Raw genomic sequence first — 18637 nt, forward strand, 5'->3', positions numbered from 1 at the left:
CTGTTGATTCCATTTTGCACACCATATCGCGCTGGTCACCGCGCTGCCTATTTTAACGCTACCTTTTGGATATTTTGTTTAGTTTGTGTTTGTTAGCCCTTGCTTTTAACGCTGGCCCCTTACTTGCATATTAATTGGCTACCGCACCGCTGGTTTGGCGGATTTGGTTCACGGGTGGTGGAGGGAACTTTGGGCGCCATATTGGAGTGGTGCCGAGGTGTAGGGGACGCCAGCTGCGAGCGCTCTAGCGCTCTGTACAGCCAGAGGGATGCCTACTTAAGGCGATCTTTCCGGTGGGTGTGTTGATTCCATTTTGCACACCATATCGCGCTGGTCACCGCGCTGCCTATTTTAACGCTACCTTTTGGATATTTTGTTTAGTTTGTGTTTGTTAGCCCTTGCTTTTAACGCTGGCCCCTTACTTGCTTATTAATTGGCTCCCGCACCGCTGGTTTGGCGGATTTTGTTCACGGGTGGTGGAGGGAACTTTGGGCGCCATATTGGAGTGGTGCCGAGGCGTAGGGGACGCCAGCTGCGAGCGCTCTAGCGCTCTGTACAGCCAGAGGGACGCCTACTTAAAGCTCCCTTGGGAGCGCAGCGGTATCGCGCAGCGGTCGTGCCTTCTCTGTGCCGGAGTCGTGCCAGAGTCCTGCCCGTCTGCGCCGGTCAGCGTCCCGGAGGCTTCCGAGGCGACGGGCAGGACTGGGCTTTTGTTTGCACTTTGTTTGTATATGTGTGCATCATGCTCCATTACTCGGGTTCGGAGCTTCGCTCTTGGCAACAGACTAATGGCTCCTGCCGTACGGTATTCCCTGTGCGCCACAAGGGTAAGAGTCGCTGCCCTGAGTGTGGTTGGCGCCCGCAGAAACATCTGGCCTGTGCACCGCAGAAGGCGGCAGTCAGCGTCAAACATCTGGGCTTACTGCTTAATACTAGATCTCTCGGCCGGCATGCTCTGGATATCTTTGACCTGTTGGAGTCAGAAAAACCATTGTTTCTGATGCTCACCGAGACGTGGCTCGGCGAGTCATCCAACCCAGATATTGCCACAGCTATCCCGCCTGATTAAAAAACATCTTCAGGCAGGATAGACTGAAGGGGCGTGGAGGTGGGGTAGCATTGATAGTAAACAAAAGTGCCACCTGCACCATCATTCCCTCTGACGTGATTAAGGATTGCGAATCCCTCGCCTTTTCTATTGTTCTATCACCACACCAATCTGTGAAAGGTCTCCTCGTTTATCGACCTCCAGGGCCCACAGGCTCTTTCTTCGAAGAGTTGCAGTCGGTTACCTCATCTCTGTTACTTACGTCAGAGCATTGTATAGTCGCCGGGGACTTTAATGTCCACATGGACGTTGAAATGGATGCCGACGCGATTAAAATGCTGGATGTCACAGCACCTCTGGGCCTGGTGCCCTATCACGTTGGGCCGACCCATGAGAAGGGACACACCCTGGACCTGACTTTCTATACGACCCCTATAGAGATGCTTGCTCCTATCCAGGTGCTTTGGTCTGATCACAGGCTGGTTAAATTTTTTCTTTTTGAAGTCAGGAAGCCTTCCGGTGCCCCCCGGCAAGCTTCCCAGGGATTTAGGGCACTCCACCGGGTCACTCCGGAACTATTGGCACAGTCTTGTGCGGACCATCCCTGCGCTCTGACTGGGGATCTAGATGAGGATGTTGAGCGGCTGCAGGCCTGGCTCTTAGAGAGGCTAAATGATCTTGCTCCTGAGAGACCTCCTCGCAAACTTGACAAAGGTGCATCCGCCCCATGGTTTACGGAAGTGTTGGCGGCTTCACGTCGACAATGCAAGGTAGCGGAAAGAGCATGGCGCGTGAAATACGACCCGACGGCGAAACTTGCTTACAGGTCCTTGGCGAAAGCTTATCATCGTGATATCTTTTTTGAGAAGAAGGCTTATTTTGCGAGAAAAATCGAAGCTGCTTCCAATTCCTGTAAGGAACTCTTTGCCATTGTGCGGGAGTGTACGACTTCACGCGCTGCGTCGACTCAGACTCCCCCTCCTGCGCCGTGGGTCAGGGCGATCGCAGACTTTTTTACCTCTAAGATCCAATCGATCCAGGACTCTTTCCCTGTGCCGGAGCCTGAGGTGCCCTGCCGGGCGGAGAATGCCGCTGTTACCTTGCCCAGTGCAGGTGTGGCCTTGGCAGTCTTTCCTCCTCTTTCTATGACCGCTTCATTTGATCTGATGGCTTGTCTTAAATCAGGTTCTCCCCGGGATGCCTGCCCCGCCAAGTTTCTGGCAAAAATGGCAGCTATCATTAAGCCATATGTGAACCCCCTGCTGAACTGTTCTCTTGCACAGGGTGTGGTTCCCCAGTCTTGGAAGCAGGCGATGATTATCCCCCTGCTCAAAAAGCCCGGTCTGGATGCGGAGGTGTTGGCGAATTACAGGCCTATTTCGCTCCTGCCTGCTTTCGCGAAGATCATTGAAAAGCATGTGCACAAGGTGCTTGCCGATTACCTGGAGTCCCATGACCTACTGCACCCCACTCAATCGGGTTTCCGCACCAATCTTAGCACCGAAACAGCTCTCCTGGAAGTTTCGGAGGCGATTAAGGAGGTGCTGGATTCGGGTGGCAGGCGATGCTGGTGATGTTAGATCTGTCGGCGGCCTTCGACACCGTCCCCCATGAGGGTCTCCTTGCAAGTCTCTCAGAGATTGGTCTCAGGGGGACGGTGCTCCAGTGGTTCCGTTCGTTCCTGGCAGGCCGTCGACAAACGGTCTGGGCCTCTGCTTGCTCCGCCGAGATGACGCCATTGGGTGTCGGAGTTTCTCAGGGCTCAGTATTGAGCCCAACTCTATTTAACATCTTCATGACCCCTCTGGCGGCTCTGGCGGAGTCTTTCGGGGCTCAGATCGTTTCCTACGCCGATGACACCCAGCTCCTCTTCACCTGTGAGAGGGGTGCGGATTTCGATGGAGGTAGGATCCAGGGTTGCCTTGAGGCTGTATTTCAGTGGTTCCAACATAACAGCCTCAAGTGCAACTCGGATAAATCCGAGGTCCTCTTTTTCGGGTGCAGTTCGGATCCGGACTGGAAAGTGTGGTGGCCAGAGAACATGTTTCCACCAGCAAGTTCGTCCCAGGTGGCAAAAAACCTCAGGATTAAGATTGATAACGGCCTCACACTGCGCTCACAGATAATTGGCCTCACGGGCACCTGCTTTGGCCTGCTCCGGATGCTGCGTAAGTTTCTCCCTTTGTTATCGGAGGAACACAGGAAGATCACAGTGCAGGCGATAATTGGCTCGAGAATTGACTACTCTAACATTCTCTATCTCGGCCTGCCAGAATATCTGCTTCAACGGTTACAGGTGGTCCAGAATTCGGCAGCACGGGCCATCTTTGGACTATCTCGCCGTGCTAGAGCCTCGGGCCTCCTGGAGGCACTGCACTGGCTTCCTGTCCGGAAGCGGATAATTTTTAAGACCTTGACTCTGGCACATAAAGCTCTGCACGCCTCCGGAGTGAAATACCTCCAAAAAAGGCTGACCTTCTACCATCCAGCCAGGCCGCTGAGGTCAGAATCCTTGTTTCTTGCTGCAGTGCCTCGTGTTACGAGGGCACGCATTGGAGGCCGCTCTTTTAGACTGTTGGCGCCCCAGTTGTGGAATAAGCTGCCAGTGGCCCTGCGCAGCACTTCAAACTTGTTGGCTTTTAGGAAGGGGCTCAAAACCTGGCTTTTTACTTCTTAGTTTTTTCCTGGGCTCTGTTGGTTTTTTTTCTGTTTTTTATCTGTTTTTTTCTTGTTATGTTATGAGATCGGTGTGCAAATCAAAGCGCCGGGACACTCTTTGAGTAGCCGTGCGCTATATAAAACCCAGTATAACATAACATAACATAACTAGGAGGCGGCAAGTTGTGGGGTGACTGAGGAGTGGTGTCTGGGTCCAGAAGGGGGCTGTACTGGCCTGCTGATGCATGTTGGGAGCAGTTAACGCTCACCTGGTAGTGGGAAGCTTTGTAACAGCAGCATATGGGCCGGGCTGAGGCCGTGCCTGGATGGTAGGCGACCGTGCTTCCAGTGGGTTGAGACTGCAGCACTGCACAAAAGGAAGGATTCCTACTTCTGCAGCAACAAGACTGACCAGGCCCGAATCGGTCTACTCTAGGAGTGAATGGCACAGGGTGCCCCTGGGATTTATAGCTGTGGGCATCTCGGGTTGGAGATGGGGTGTCCTGGCATGGCTGATTTTTTAGGGGGTCCGTGGCCTGCCGGGGGGATGATACTAGTGTCCGTACTCTTTGTGATGATCTCGAGAGTGCAGAGCTTATGCGTTCCCAGTTCCCTCTGCTGACTGGAGCTACAGCTTTGTGTCCTCGGCTGGAGCAATATTCCTGTGTGGTGGACCACGAAGGACATGTGCCAATCTGTAGTCCCAGAGAACATATTGTACCATGTCCCTCAGCTTTCATCCTCCCATGATGGGTAAGGACAGATCTCAGCACCAATAGCAGGGAAATACTATTATGCAGTACACTACGTCCTTTCAGGCCACCCATAGACTCACTCGTTCAGAGCATTGGTCTATGCCGAAGCAGCAGGAGAGAGACCTTGGCAGGACAGATGGCAGGGGCATCCATAGTGGTTAACCTCCTGAGAGCTGACCTCCACAACACAACGTGGCTGCCAAAGTTGAGAATGCTGAGACCAACATTATTACCTTACAGACTAAAGTGAAGCAGCTCAAAAAGCAAGTCGTCCCGTTGCAGATGGCCTTGAGCACCCTGGAGCATAAAGTGGAGGATGCTGAGGGTGTTCCAGAAGAAATAATGTACGCTTTCTGGGCTTCCCTGAGAGGGTGGAAGGCCAATCTTCTGAGGGTTTTCTGGAGAACTGGGTGAGAACTGTGCTGTGTCAGAAGGACTTTCCTACATTTTCATCATTGAAAGAGCTCAAAGGGCCTAGGTACCAGTCCCGCCACCAGTCGCCCCTCCAAGGGCATTTATTGTTCGGATCTTGAATTGCAGGGACAGGGATGCGATCCTGAATTGCAATGACAGGGATGCGATCCTGACAATGGCTAGGGAGGCTCCGATTCCACAGTATGAAAATTGCAGAATAGCCATATATCTTGATCATACCCAAAAGGTGCAGGAAAAGTACACGTCTTGCCTTGAGGTTAAAAGGAAACTAAGCACTATGAACCTCAGGTATATGCTTTTATACCGAGCCAAACTCTGTGTTACCACCTCAGGGAGTTCCCATTTCTTTGAAAGCCCCGAGGATGTTTGGTCCTGGCCAGACATGTTGGATATTAGCCATGCTTGCGCGTTCAGTGATGCTGATCCCTTTCATGGTCAAAGAGAATGTGGTCAGAGAGAGCGCCTTCACTAGCGGGACGGCTCTAGGTCCCCAACGGGGGAAATGGCTGCATCGTGGTCCATGAGGATGGTAGGATGGATGCTGCTGAACTTGATGCATTGCAGATTCCCAAGACTCTAGTGAGCGGGGCTGTACAGGAGGGTCAAACGCTGCAGGCACAGTCCCGAGATAATTATGTTGTGCAGGACACAGTCCCACCCTGAGGGGTTGAAGTGAATGTTGATTTCCGGTCCCACCCTGAGAGGTTGAAGTGAATGTTTCCTTTCCTTTCCTTTCTGTGCTTGGGGGTTGGGGGAGGGGGGAGTGGGGAAGTGTCTGGCCGCATGGGTTTGATGCTTGATGTGGGAGGTATTTTGGGACTCAGCTGTTCATGACTGGGGAAGGCCCTGCAGTATTTACATGATTTGTGTACTTGTGATTCTATCTCACAATGCAGGATATTATCGCACCAGTGCTTGATACTCGAGTACTGTGGACGGGTAATTTAATTGTGTGCTGGATAGGGTACTATACAGGTGCCCACTGAGACACGGCACTACACCTAGATTGACTGCGGCCCTCGGTGAGCCGATGGCACACTTGGGAATCTGTGATGTATGGTGAGCTAAACACCCCTTGACCTAGGATTATACTTGCTACTCACTGACACAGGGTACTTGTAGCCGGCTTGATCGCATTCTTTTGCTAGCTTCACTGGGCCCTGATGTTATTGAGGTCTCTCATCTCATCCATTATTTGTCAGATCATGCTCCGGTTTTACATGGAGGGGTGGGGCTCGGCTGACTCTGGGAACATGGAGGTTCTCCCCTGAGGTACTGCAGGATCCCGAGGAGAGGAAAATCCTATCTGGGGTCTTGAAAGACTTTTTTTTACCTTAATGGGTTCACAACGCAGTCTCGGGCAACCCAATGGGAGGCCAAGAAGGCGGTGCTCCGAGGCCACTGTATTGGTCTGTCATATGGGACAAGGTGTATGTTGCAGTCAAAGCTTATTTAGAAAGAGGATGCCCTGGTGCCTCCCGAGCGTACGGGACCGGACAGCAGGGATGGGCGCCAGGATGAGTTACAACTCTTCAGCAAAGTCACCAAGGTCAGGGATAGCCTAGTGCGATTCACGCTTTGATCCTATCGCCAGCTTCTCCATGGGGTGGGGGGTTGGGGGGGAACATATATGGGTGCCCCCTTGCCTGGCTCCTTCAACCAGATGCCCCACACACTGTCATTTTGCACCTTCATATTTCTCAGGGTTGGGTGGTTTACACACAGGATGGTATAGTGGATACATTGCACAACTACTTGGAACGGGTATACCATGACCCTGCTTCTTCTTCGCAGGCACTGGTGGAGTTCTTACTGGTGTAATTGTCACTGCTGAGGCTGGGAGATCTGGAGGCACAGGACTTGAATGCAGTCCTCATGTTGGAGGAGATTCACACGGCTGTAGAGCAACTACTGGGGGGTGGGGCAAGGCGTTGGGTTGCGATGGTTTCCACACCGAGTTCTATCAGACCTTTTCATCAGTGCTTATGCATCATTTATTGGCGGTGTACCTAGAGACTTGAGAGGGAGGCTGCTTCCAGAATCTATGAGAGGGATGCATTCCCCTGCTGCTGAAGCCCATGGGGCCACCCGTCAGAACCCTTGGCGTAAAGGCCACTTACAATGATACGGATACAAAGATACTTTGTGCTGACTCTTCGGTTGCACCTGGTTGTTATGCTCCCGATTCATGCAGACCAATGTGGATTTCTGCCTGGTCGCAGTACCTCCATGAACCTGTTGCATGTGTTACATGAGGTGGAGGGTCGTGATGAGCTGGTCGTGGTGTCAATAGACATAGCTAAAGCTTCCGATACATTTAGGTAGCAATAACTTATGCAGGTGTGGGAGGCTATGGGATTTGGACCCCACTTCTTGTTTTGGGTACGTCTATTGTATATAAATCCCACTGCTCGGGTATGGGTGGGACAGTGGTGCTCTGTGCTCTAGGGGGCCAGAGAGGCATGCGGCAGGGGAGTCCTTTGTCCCCCCTCATCTCTGATATTGTGCTAGAGCCACTTGCGCTTCAGATCCAGCAGCGTTTGGCAGAGTGGGAGATTGTTGTGGGGTGTGGAGGTGTCACCCACTTGGTGTCCTTCTATGCGTACAATGCTCTTTTTTTACCTATCATCTTCTCGACGGTCTCTACCCATCCTGTTGTCGTATCTAACTACGTTTGAGTAAATATCAGGCCTCCACCTTAATCGTGGCAAGTCCCTTATGTTCCCGTTGGGATCGCTAGCTACCTGCGGAGAGGCGGAACTGCCCTTAGTGCCTCTTCGGTGGATGCTGGACCCCTTCTGCTATCTGGGGGTGTCCACTGTCTCTCATGGGCTGTGTGGTTGTCGCAAAGATAGTGTTTTTGTCCCTGTGCCTTTATGGTGCCCAGCACTCTTTTGACGTGCTGTCCTGGGCTGTTTTTTGCAGACGGAACTCTCTTCTGACTGCTCTGATCTGGGTGGGAGAGGCGAGGTAGAGTGGCTAGGGTCCATTTGAGGTTGCCATTGGAGGCGGGTGGTCTGGCGCTACCTGATCTAGATCAATACTATTTGGCTTCCCAAATTCAACACGTGGCGCATTGGCTGGTGGAGAATGGGACCTGGGACAAATCATTGTTGGAAGCTTTCTGTGGGTGATACACCCTACCACAGCTCTTGGAGGAGGGGGAAGTGATGTAGAGAATGTCTCTTATTTAGTCAGACGCACTGCTTCTCTGTGGGAGCGTACTTTTTAAAGTGATCTGGGCAGAGCACCATTTGCTCATGACTTGGTCTTCTGGGATCTCCCTGCCCTTAGAGTATTTGGGCTTCTGTGGACTTGACTGCCTGGAGGGTGGGTGGTTGTGAGGTCTTGGGGGCCCTGTTCCCTGATGGGGAGCCTATTGCTTTCAAGGCAGCACAGGAGTGCTTCAAAGTAGGGCCAGGCCAATTTTTTGCAGCATGTGAATATCGTGCAAGATATATGGCCCACATTTCCTAGGTTCCCGACTACCTCATTTACGTTTATGTCTTGTGGTTCCGTAATTTGAGGGTCCGTGGTTCGTAGGTCCTAAACCTGTTCAATAAGATCGTCGGAAATAGACGATTTTGGTATCAGCGGACCGCAAATCACGAGTGTGGTATGTACGAGTGTTTTCATCATAATCGATCAATGAGAACACTATGTATTCAGGTATTTCGTTTGAACCCTCGGGTTCCATTTTGTGTACGGCAGCCATTTTTGTGTGGTTGCCCTCACATAGGCCGATGACTATGGCCGAGCGAATCTTTGGGACACGTACACCTTAGCTGACTCTTGAGTGACCTGACCGAACTGACTCCCTTGCCCGAGGCTGACCTCGCTGAGCCAGTTCCTTGTTAAGCAGCTGGTCAGACAAAAATCAAAGAGCAGGACATTGCTGCGTTTACAGTACACTGCACCCACCTTTCTATCCTGCCTCTCATCTGTTTCTGCTCCTTCCTTTATGGCCTAATCGCTGCTTTGGGTTGAGGTTTTACGATGGGTTTGTCCGGCCTGATTGAACAGGATATTGTAATGTGCTTGGTCATTTCTGGTGGGCTGGACAACGGAAAGTGGGATTGTCGTCATGCGCTACTTTTGAAATGTCATTCTGTGATTGGTTAATTTGTACGTAATTGATGCTAGCCTGGAATGTGATTTTTGGCATAAAAGACCATGCTTTGCTCATTGAATTTGTGCAGTCTCTAGCGAACCACCCGGTTGTGCTTCGTAGACCTCTGTTCCTGGTTGCAGCCAATAAACTTTGGTCTTTGACGTCATCAAGCAGTGTACCGTGTCTCTGTTTGCCGAGGCAGGGGAACTCGAAGACATCGGGCGTTATCCCTGGCGCCGCTGGGTTCTAAAACCCGGTTCTTCAGTCTGTTGGAATTCGGTGTGGCAGCCACTTGATATAGGCATAGACGGCAGACTGTAGGAGGAACCAGTCTAGGGCCGATTGATGATGTCGCGTGGCGCCAGATGTGTGCACTGGTGAAGATGTCGAGTAAACCACGACTCAAACTCCTACATTTTCATTTCCTTCATCGTACATATTTCACACCGATATGAATGCATAGAATAGATCCTGGTAAGACTGATTCATCTCACAGATGTCACACCGGACGGCTCCTTCCTACCATTGACTTGGTTCTGTCCTGAGTTGTATGACTACTGGGGGAATGTGGTGAATTGTGAGGACCGTGGTGCGGATCCCTGTCGTTGTGGACCCTCTGGTTTGCTTGTTGGCATACGTCCTTCAACTAAGGGCCAGAAAATGGCCTTTAACTTCCTGCAATTGATGTTGTTATTGGCCAAGAAATGGGTTGCGAGTACTTGGATGTCGCAGACTGGACCGAGTGAAGAACGGTGGATGGCGGATGTGGATGAAAGCGCTATGGCTGAGGGGGTTCGTTTGAGGAGGTGTAGGCATGACGAGGGGGCCCAGGATGACACAGGTCTGGGTGGGACTATTGGATCAGTTCATACATCCTGGTGGGGAACATTCTGCCTCCACGTCAGAAGATGAGGGATCTGCGGACACTCCTGATGCATGAACTGATTGTAGTATGTTTGTGGTGCGAGTTGGGTGGCTAGGAAAGGGTGAGGGTGGGATAGTACTCTAGTGTGCCCGTACAGATGTATGCTGAACTTATCGTCATTGTGATGTTACGTGACGTGATGGACTGTGGGCAGAGGTTTGGTACCCGCTTGTGTCAACTTATTCCTTTTGATGAAACCAATGAAATATTTCTTTAAAAAAATATAGTTCATGCTCTTGCTGAGGGTGAGGGTGGGATATTACTCTAGTACGCCCACACAGATGTATGCTGGACTCTAGCTCGCAATGACCGATAACAACTATTATATCAATGCCCATATTTCTTCAAGATTGAGAAATTTCATGCAGCTAGTATTGGATTGAACAATCACCCTGGCTTCCCTCTTTGGTAGTGTAGTTGCCATAGGATAACAATTAGAATTGTGTTGTGCAAAAAACAAAATTGACCCAAAAAATTATTTTCAGAGTGTTTGATTGATTGTTAGGTATCAACTCAATGTCTGCAGAATCTTATTATTGAGCGATGTTTGTAGAATTCATGACTTTACCACTTGTGTGGTTTGGCCAATATATATTTTTTTCACATGGGCATTTGATGTAGAGAATTTTATTTTTAGGGTTGCAGTTGGAAAATGTGGCCTGATTCACTTTAATGCCAGGTAAGGTCACACTTTTGCAGTGAGTGGTAAATGTACATGCTGCACAATTTTGGCACCTGAAGTGGCCCGCTATAGAGGGTAACCCAAGCATGGCCAGTATCTCTTATGGCCCATCAGAAGGTCTATGGGGCATATTACCAAGCAATAGCGATAATTATCGCTATTGCTTGGTAATGAGACAAAATTTTATCGCTGAGCTGCAGCGATTTTTATCGCAGATAAACCTTGGTATTACCAAGGTTTATCGCAAATGCGATAAAAATCGTCCGCAATGCATGAATATCGCTGAAAAGTCAGCGATATTCATGCATTACCGAGCTAATGCTCTTAGTCATGTTATCCACCTCCCATTGGATAACATGGCTAAGAACTGCTCAGGGCAGGTGTTAGCTTTTGGAGATAATCGCGCTTAGCGCGAATATCTCCAAAAGATGGTAATAGGAGATAGCGATGTTAGCGACTGTTTCCAGTTGCTAACATCTTGGCACGCCCACTTTGCATGTCATTAGTGATAAATATCACTGACATGCAAAGTGGGCCCCAAGATGGTCGCTATCTCCTACTAGCTGTCGCTAACTGGTGTTAGCGACAGCTAGGTAATAGGGAGATAATTTTATCTCCGCTTTCTTGGCTTTTAAATCCAAAAAAGCGGAGATAACCCCCCTTGATAATATGCCTCTAGGTGCTCTTACCAGATAATGTTTTCCATTTTGTTCCCTCTTTTGAAAGAAAAAGGGGTTTAGGGATTTTAAGATTCGAAAGCAACTTCCAGTTTTTTCAATTATGCGCTTAATTTTATGTGCTTTCGGATTGTACGTTAGTGCATGTAAAAGGGTTTGTTGTCACTTTGTCTTTTAGTACCAATATGGGTTCACACTGGATATACCATGCTCATTTAAGGGAAGCTCTAATCCGTTACCTGGGATACCCTGTCTCACTCAGTGTGGTACATAAAATGTCTGCTTTATGGAAGGAGTCTTTCCTGTAAGTACAGTTTGTCCTGATTCTGAGGAAATTACCACAGGGCAGGTTTTCTTTCAGCGAACTGGGACACCACTAGTAAAATTGAATCTGGAATTGTGGTATAGAGACTGACCCAAATAGTACCCTCACTTATTTCAATGGATAGATCAAGAAAATGCATTTTATTCTTAGCATGGGTCACTCTAAACGTCAAGTCCTGAGTACGACGATTTAACCATTTGTGAACATTTTATACTGTTGCCAAATATCCTTCCCAAATGATGAGAATGTCATCAATGAGCCAAAAACAACGCTTTGATGGAATCTTTTGTTCAGAGCACTGATGGTAGTTTTAGCGCCTGGACGCCTCAGGGCAGCTGTTAGCGCTCAATAAAAACGATTTTCATTTCATTTAATTTCATTTCATTTCATTTCATTTTCATTTCATTCATTTCATTAAAAGGGGTTGCCATGCCATACATCCATTTCACCACTTCTTGGACAAAGTGCAGCCCATCGCTATGCTTTTTACTTGTAAATAAAGCTCATTCTTGAAAGAACAAAAAATGTTTTGTAGGAAAATGGAGGTCAAATCCAACAAACCTTCAGTGGGTACCTAGTGGGGTAGTACTCTCGATTCCATCACTACACCGACTACTGCAAATTTGTTTTTGCAGATTTATATAGCGCAAACTCGACACAAAGGTATTGGAGCACTTTACATGAGCACCAGTTAAGTTACACAAGGACACATTCATTTTTTGGTAGGCAGGGGGAGATTAAGGGATTTGGCCAGAATCAAAGGATGCTGAGCCGACACTTATGCTCCCAATACTCCAAAGTCGGCAGCTCTAGCCGTGAGGCCACATCCTCTCCCCTAAGCAATAGCTTCCACTTGTAGGATGTTTGGGTATAGTGACCATATCAGGGATTGTTAAAATAGTGATTTCTTCACTGAACTCCATTCCCTCTATTTTACTGATTAAATCTATGGAGTCCCTAACATACGTGTCGGTTGCCTAGAATGAAGGTTTAAGAAACACGTCAACATAGTGTGCTAGGGATTCAATTAAGGACCCGCAGGCAGAAATGATCTGTCAAACAAGGGGGGTGTCCATACTTTTGTGTATTTAGGGGGAGGTATAAACCAATGGCATGCAGGGGTCTTTTTTTAGTGAGGAAATAGGCAGTCTTCATTCATATTTTTTTTTGTAGTCTCCCCGATTCTTCAAGACAGACTAAAAGTTGGGTCTCTTGATCCGGCGATAACGTGTTTGGTTGTTCAATTGTCTTAACATTTCCTGGTCGTGGGCTTCACTTTTCAGTACCACGATTCCTCCCCCTTTGTCAGCTGGTTTGATGACAAATTGTTTCTCAGTGTTGCTGCAGGGCTATTGTCTCCGATCCATTGCAAATATTAATTAAGCTAATGTTTTTGTTGTTCAAATCATCTATTTCTTTAAGGACTACTTCTCCAGATGAGGTCACTTGGGAGGCATGATTGGGGAGAAGCTGGATTTATTTCTAAGGCCTGTAAAATTATCCTATGTTAGTGAATCAGTATAAGAAAATAATTATTTCAGACTCACCTTGCAGAGAAATTGTAGGGCTTCTGTTTTGGTATCCACAGGGTCTTGCAGAGGCACGGATACAAATGACAAATCCTTACTTAATAAGGTTTCTTCTCTTCTGGTCAAGTTATATCGAGAAAGATTGTAAATCGGGATTTGGTCCTCACTAGTTGGGAAGGTAGTTCTGACCCTCTGTAAACCCTTCTCCTCATACAGATCTCGCCTATACCCTGTGTTCCTCCTCTGTCATGTGCAGAGAGAAGCTTCTGACACCAAGCGGGCAGTGCAGAGAACTCGGTCTACTCAGATATCAAAACCTTGCTATTATCGATGGAGAAGGGTCTGCAAGACAGTATGGCCTCTATAGGCACTAAAATAGATGCCCTCACTTACCGAATGGACCGCATGGTGGAGCGCGTAGACAAACATGCGGAGCGTCTGGACATGTCAGAGCGACGCCTAACAGAGGTAGAGGAGGCCCAAACGGAACTTGACAATGATCACAAGAAAATAAGCAAGCTACTGCAAGGCATACAGGATAAGGCGGAGGATTTAGAGGCCTGCTCGAGACGCTCCAACATACGAATCACGGGGGTTTCGGAGACGACGCCAACGGGCAACATGGAAAAGTTCGAGAAACTCCTGGTCACACTACTGGGAGAAAATGCCTTCTCCCCAATGTTCATTGTGAGCCCCTCCACGGCCCAATATTGCCAAGCTCTTAAATTACAGGGATAGGGACACGGCCCTCCGACTAGCCCGCGACAAGAAGAACCTGCAATACGAGGGATCTGACATCTCCCTGTATCCAGACTTTACAGCCAAATCAAATCAAATCAAATCAAAAAAGACTTTATTTCGGTTTTACAAAAACCATAAAAGTACATATGCATTAAAACAATTAAAACACATACATTGTAAACACATTTCATAAAGTGCCATAAGTTATAAAGTACAGTATCATCTTTACAGCGAGAACAAAGTGACAAGTGCATTCATCTCAGAAAACCATTGCAAAAGTTGTAAATACATTAATGCCGGTTTTATCTGGATAAAATTACGTTTTTTTAAAAGATTTACCAGATAGCGCTTGCGTGGATATTCATAAAATCTACATAAAAATATAAAATGCAGCATATCCTGTGGAGACTTTCCGTCGCAGCCACAGGGTGCTGCCAGTTTATTAAAAACAAAACAGGTGATGGACCGAATGTGGATCAATGTCACACACTCACCCCAATCCAAAGATCTGGGCCCAAATCCATTGTTTTTTTGCACTCCACACCACCCTGGGTTAGACAATGGCGATATGCAAATCAGCTCTGACCCTGTGCCCCATGGGAACAGTCCAGTCCGAACTACAAAAGCCATGTCCTTCCCAGAACGGAATCAAGCATCCGAGGACCGGACCGGTTTCGAGGTAACACCTCTCATCAGCCCAGCTAGCTTGACTCCAGTGGTGTGGAGTGCCTGGGACCCACGTCTGGGCATCCCCAGCGCACTTAGGGCGGAATTTGCAAACAAAACAGGTGATGGACCGAATGTGGATCAATGTCACACACTCACCCCAGTCCAAAGATCTGGGCCCAAATCCATCGTTTTTTTGCACTCCACACCACCCTGGGTTAGACAATGGCGATATGCAAATCAGCTCTGACCCTGTGCCCCATGGGAACAGTCCAGTCCAAACTACAAAAGCCATGTCCTTGGGGCACAGGGTCAGGGCTGATTTGCATATCGCCATTGTCTAACCCAGGGTGGTGTGGAGTGCAAAAAAACGATGGATTTGGGCCCAGATCTTTGGACTGGGGTGAATGTGTGACATTGATCCACATTCGGTCCATCACCTGTTTTGTTTGCAAATACCGCCATAAGTGCGCTGGGGATGCTCAGACGTGGGTCCCAGGCACTCCACACCACTGGAGTCAAGCTAGCCGGGCTGATGAGAGGTGTTACCTCGAAACCGGTCCTGTCCTCGGATTCTTGATTCCGTTCTGGGAAGGACATGGCTTTTGTAGTTCGGACTGGACTGTTCCCATGGGGCACAGGGTCAGGGCTGATTTGCATATCGCCATTGTCTAACCCAGGGTGGCGTGGAGTGCAAAAAAACGATGGATTTGGGCCCAGATCTTTGGACTGGGGTGAATGTGTGACATTGATCCACATTCGGTCCGTCACCTGTTTTGTTTGCAAATACCGCCAGTTTATTAAAAACATCAGTTTTTGGTCTAATCAGCAGATGATGGAAAAGATTTAACCGGAACCTTGTTAACAGGAACTTTTCATGCTGGTCAGTGAGCCCAACAAATACGGCTCTGCAGTTTCACACGTTTTCAATATGACAAATTTTCTCACGCTTTGTTTCTGGAGTTCCGCTTCTTCCCTCTGGGTCTTCCACGAGGAAGTCCCGTTTAATTACCTCCAGATCGCCCTTAACAATCTTACTCGGGTGTTCAAACAATTCCGAGCGTCCAAGACTAGCAAAGCTGGATTTCACATATTTTAACCAAGGGGAGCCCATTGCCTTGTCCTGGGTCATATAATCATTCAAAATCAGATGTGTCAATGGTATATCCTGATTTAACCACAGTTTTAGCCAACAGGTCAATGGGCGTAAAGAAAAAGTGTCACTTAGATATTGCATCCCTAACTCTTCATGCACTGGGAGATTAGGTGTGCCTGCAGGAACGCACAAGATACGCTTCAGGAAAAAGTTTTCAACAATCTGAAGCTGCTCACCGGCAATGTACCCCCAAATTTCACTACCATAAGTAGCAGTTGCTACCGCTTTTGCATTATAAAGTTTCAACATGGCACTGGTAGGTTTTTTTACCCAGTTTTGATGCAAAATTGAAAATGGAGGCATTAACCCTGACCAATTCCCCTTTCTTTTTTGTAAGATGAGGACCCCAATTAAGCTTAGAGTCAAAAAGGACCCCAAGATACGAAAATGTCTTTGTTATAGGAATCACTTCATCATCAAGTTTAAAGGAAAAGTTCCTGCTTGGTTGTTGGCCAACTTGCATGACGAATGATTTTGAGTTGTTGACCATAAGGTCTCTATCCGTCATGAACAGTTTAAAAGCATTTAATAAAGCCTGAAGGCCCATCTCAGTTCTGGAAATTAAAACCGCATCATCTGCATATAAAAGTACAGGAATCCCCGCCTGCCAACTCTAGGGCAGTCAGCCTGTACATCCTGCAACGCACTATCAAGGTCATTAATATAGAAATTAAAAAGGAAGGGGGCCAAGATACACCCTTGGCGAAGACCCTTCCTGATGTCAAAATTATTTGTTGTGCTCAGATCTTGGGAGTAGCTCACATTTGCTCTAGTATTGCTATGCAAATCGGCCAGGAAGTTGACAATTCCACTATCTACACCCTTCACTCTCATGGACTGCCAGAGCCTTCCCCTGTTTACACAGTCGAAGGTTGAGGACAAGTCCATGAAGGCGAGGTGGATGGTGCCCCTTTGAACCACAGTCTACTTGCTAAGTATTAGAAAAAGGTTAAGACACTGCGTCACTGTAGATCGACCACTACAGAACCCATACTGACTGATGGACATGATATTATTTTCCGACGTCCAATCAGAAAGTCTCTGCAGTACGACTCTTCCTATGATTTGAACCATGGAGTCTATTAAGGAAATAGGCCTATAACAATGTGGCCTACTTTTGTCCCCTTCCTTAAAGACCAGGACAATCGTAGAGACCTCCCATGATTGTGGACAACCATATTTTGATGCAGCATTAAAAACGGACTCTAAAATAGGTGCCCAAAAACTTGGCTCAGATTTAAATAGATCAGGAGCAATCCCATCGGGACCAGGAGCTTTCCCAGCTGTTAGTCCCTCAATACCCTCGATAACCTCACCCCTAGAAAAACTAATCAGCTGACCATTAACACTCGGAGCGGAAATAGGCCTTTCATCCACCGGGCTACAATATAATTGCTTAAAGTGTTGTTCCCACTCTTCCTTCAATATGTATCATTCCAGGCCATCACCCGGTACCTGGACCAGGAAAGGTTTCTTCATTATCGCCAAGAATCTAGAGCAACACCGCAAAATGGAAGGGTCAAGAATCTCTCTCCATGCCTCCTCTCTTAGGAATTCCTTGTGTTTGGTAATAGTGGATTCATAGTATTTACGACACAGTTGAACTGTCTCCTTTATTCTCGGTTTAGCTGCTAGTGCCAACCTTAAATTTCAGGCTGCTTTAGAGCAATCTCGATTAAACCACTTTGGTCCCACAGATTCAAATTTCTTTGCTGGGACCGACAATAGCTGTGTTACCTTGGCCGACAAACTTTGGAAGGCTTCAAGAACCTTCCTCGGTTGTGGGCCTTCTTGTGTACATGCCAGGATTTCATCAGCGCAGATGGTTTTAATATCTGTATACAACAAATCTTAGGGTAACTTTAGACCATTTAAGACGACGTCTCCCATCAGTTGTGCTTACCCTACCGGAGATGAGATTTGGGCCAGCATTAGCTGTCTAGGGACCCCTCAAGTGGACAGTGAGTGAATTATGATCACTGAATTCACTATGTTCAATGGCAAAGGAATCCACAAAGGACTGCATTGGGGATGTTATTAGTACATAATCAATAAAAGTTCCCCTACCATGCCACTTAAAAGATGGAATCTCAAAGCACTTTGTAGGGTCCGTCAATGCCATGGTCGGTGTTAGATCTAAGTCATTAAGAAGATCGTTAAAAAGTTCCCCCTCTGTCGTATGTTCCAAATGCATACCCTCTAAGCGCGGACAATGCAAATCCGAGATACTTTTCAGAAGAAGATCCCCACAAGGATGAACATTAAAATCACCCAATATCATAAGGTTGTGGATACAATCCCTCATTGAATTTCTAATAAAAACATTCAGCGCGGATATCTCACTATTAACTGAGCATAGATTGACAGCATTATAAAAATTGACCAAACCAGACATACAGTTATCTTCCGTTAAAATTAGACTGATAATACCAGAATTGTTTGTAATAGCTCTGCGAATTTATCACGATAACGCAAGAGAGATGAACGTGACCATTCCCCCCTTTGCTCTTCCCCTAGTTGTTGCTATTGCAGGAACATAAAATGCTTTGTAACGTTCCAAAAAAATGGTTACATTCAACTGACCAAGTCTCCTGCAAACAGATAACTTGAAACTGCTTGATGTACATAATCCAATTACAATCCTCCATCTTGGCACCCAATCCTGCAATGTTCCAAGAAATTACATTATTTCCACTTAATTTTGCCCGTGTGCTTTCCTCATGTCCCATTTCATCCAGTGTCTCTGTTACTTGTAAATCAGATTCCTCACGTCAATCGCACGCCTCCAGGCCAGAGAGTGAATCAAATCTGTTCTGCGTTACAACATTGAACCCATTCATACCATGACTATCAACATTGTACCGATATGCTGCTTCAGGAACCGGAGGCTGGAAAGGGATAAATGGACCCGTTTTCCCGCGTTTAGGAG

General features: G+C 47.6%; 1 pseudogene; it reads right to left on the minus strand.

Annotated features, from left to right (window-relative positions):
- Positions 1 to 16565: 16565 nt before the first annotated feature.
- On the minus strand, positions 16566 to 18356 carry LOC147666126 (uncharacterized; annotated as a pseudogene).
- Positions 18357 to 18637: the final 281 nt, after the last annotated feature.

The sequence above is a fragment of the Lissotriton vulgaris genome, unplaced genomic scaffold, assembly GCF_964263255.1.
Source record: "Lissotriton vulgaris unplaced genomic scaffold, aLisVul1.2 SCAFFOLD_1952, whole genome shotgun sequence".
NCBI classification, from domain to species: domain Eukaryota; kingdom Metazoa; phylum Chordata; class Amphibia; order Caudata; family Salamandridae; genus Lissotriton; species Lissotriton vulgaris.